At 35.3% G+C, this 2,293-nt stretch overlaps 1 protein-coding gene across 1 annotated transcript in view; it reads left to right on the forward strand.

The window, feature by feature from the left end:
- Positions 1 to 2,293, forward strand: part of VPS16 (VPS16 core subunit of CORVET and HOPS complexes) — a gene marked incomplete in the record, with an annotated part of 28,690 nt that overhangs the window by 7,065 nt on the left and 19,332 nt on the right.

Here is a 2,293-nt window from a genome sequence, read left to right on the forward strand (position 1 = left end):
TACAGTATGTACCCTTATTTCAAGGGCTACTTGAATGTAACGAGACAATGCTAAATGACCTTACTTTTGTACTTCTAACTCTGTCCTTGTAGTGTTCCAGACTAACTTTCTTTTCCCAGTTTCCTTTTTTGTTTCGTTTTTCTTTTTTTGCCTCCACCTTTATTACCCATAAGTCATAAAATTTGTTTCATATTCTTCTCATGAATACCCTTAATTTCCTTTCCTTGTTGTGTGGCAGTGGATTTGTTAGTAGTAATATTGCTATTGAATAGGATTGGCGCTAAGTGCTTTGGCATGCAGTTATCTAGTCTGGAGCATGCAGAGGTGTATGGCTACATCCAATACACAGTAGAGCCATGGAAACCCACTGCAGCCACTTTTATGTAAAAAGAGACATCCAAATATTTAATATTGAAGTTCTAATATATACAATTCAATACAGCTGCTGCAACAGATAGAGATTTCCACCCAGGAGGATGAGAATATTATATATTTGTTTTATTCCTCCATCATGTGAGCAGTCGTTTGACCATTATGGTGAAGTTCAGTCTTCCACTTGTTGTTTTTTTTTAGTAAAGTGGGCATAAAAACCAAGATCTCAACTATTAGAACAACTAGAAGTCACTTTACTGAAGTTTAAATTCCTCTACCCATACACTGTCTAGCATTGCTATATACCAATAGCCCCTTTTTAGGCCTGGATCATTCAGTCTGCAGTGGTTAGTTTTGCCTCGAACATACCAAGACCCATTTTGTTGTAGCTAGGAGTTCTGCCTTACCAACCTTCTTAAATACAAAATTCAGTTGAGTAGTTACTCTTGCGGCTGGTTCATATAGAGCTTTGTGTTTTTACTTATCCTCTAATTTTGTTTGCATAAATAGTCATTGCTTGGTCTTTGCTTCCTATTTGTTCCGTTTTGTGTGCAATTAGTATAAAACAAATCCACATTACATTAAGTAACTACAACTTTAGAGGAAATGATGAAGTATCAAGGGGAAACTCAGGAAAACTAAATTTCCTGAATGTTTCTGAAGTTCTCACAGTCTTCAGCTTGCAAAGCTTGTCTGAAGACCAATGTGTACAGTCAACATAATCAAAGCTTTTAACAATCTTTAAGCAGCTTTCATGAAATCTATAAATTAGTTCTCATCCCTTGCACGGCAAGATTCAAGCAATGCTGATAGATTCTGAAAACCTGTGACCGCTTATATAATGTGACAGGTAAAACATTAAGTAAGATAGTTTACATGAGTAGTAATATGGACAGCTCATATGTGAGGGCAAGTTGTTTGGTACTAGTTGTAGTCTGGAGGGAATCTAGAAAGGAACTGGTATTTGGCATTGGATAACTGGTTTACTACGTCAGTGGATGTAATTTTTATTGTTTCATAAAACCCTGCGCTAACCACTTTTTTATTTTTTGTTGAAATCTAGAGTTGGGCTTTACATGTCAACTTTACCCAGATTTGCCATTTTTGTTATTGGAGATGGCACCATTAGGTGTAGTACTTGTGTCTATACTACTTAGTATTATTATACTACAGTGCTATTATTATTTCACTTGTGAAATATTTTCTTACTCCATGTTTATCCTTTCATGAATTTGGTGGCTGGGAGCATAAACACTTTGTCTGAGCTTACACATCTGCACTATGGTAAGGCACACACTTTAATACCTGTTCAAAGATAGCCTATTCATTTGAATAGGTTGACCAATGCACCAAAAAATGTGCATGCACTATTTTTTAATGCAGCATACCATGCACTGTGGTGTGCTGCAACAGTGGTATAGCGTGCTGGGCTGCTATTAGGAATGCAGTTCATGAGTTGACAAAATGAAAGCGGACAGGAGGAAAAAGCAAATATGTGATAAAGCGGAGCTCATCACAGATACTTCTCCCTTTACTCCAGTCGTTAGTCAGGGAAGGTCCAGAATGATCTTGGCTGAGAGATAGTAGTTTGGATAATGTTGGCAATTGGGAGGCATCTAGTGGCAGAAAAATCTACTGCTAAAGTAATCTAATTTAACTGTTTGAATATTGTGGCAAAAGCTTATTATTTTATAATATTATATTAATAATTATTTTATATATTATAATTATTTTATAATATATTATTATTTTTTATCTTGCTATTTTTTGGCTTGGGTTTTGCTTGAGTATCCATGCTATATCTTTTAGGCTTTGGGATCTGACAGTTGGAATTCTTTTGATAGGAAAAAAGTCCATGGCTTAATTTTTGTCCTTCTTGGGAAGGGTTTTCTATGTTATTTAAATAATATAAATTAAAAAA

This window comes from Pyxicephalus adspersus, chromosome 7 (genome assembly GCF_032062135.1).
Source record: "Pyxicephalus adspersus chromosome 7, UCB_Pads_2.0, whole genome shotgun sequence".
NCBI lineage: Eukaryota > Metazoa > Chordata > Amphibia > Anura > Pyxicephalidae > Pyxicephalus > Pyxicephalus adspersus.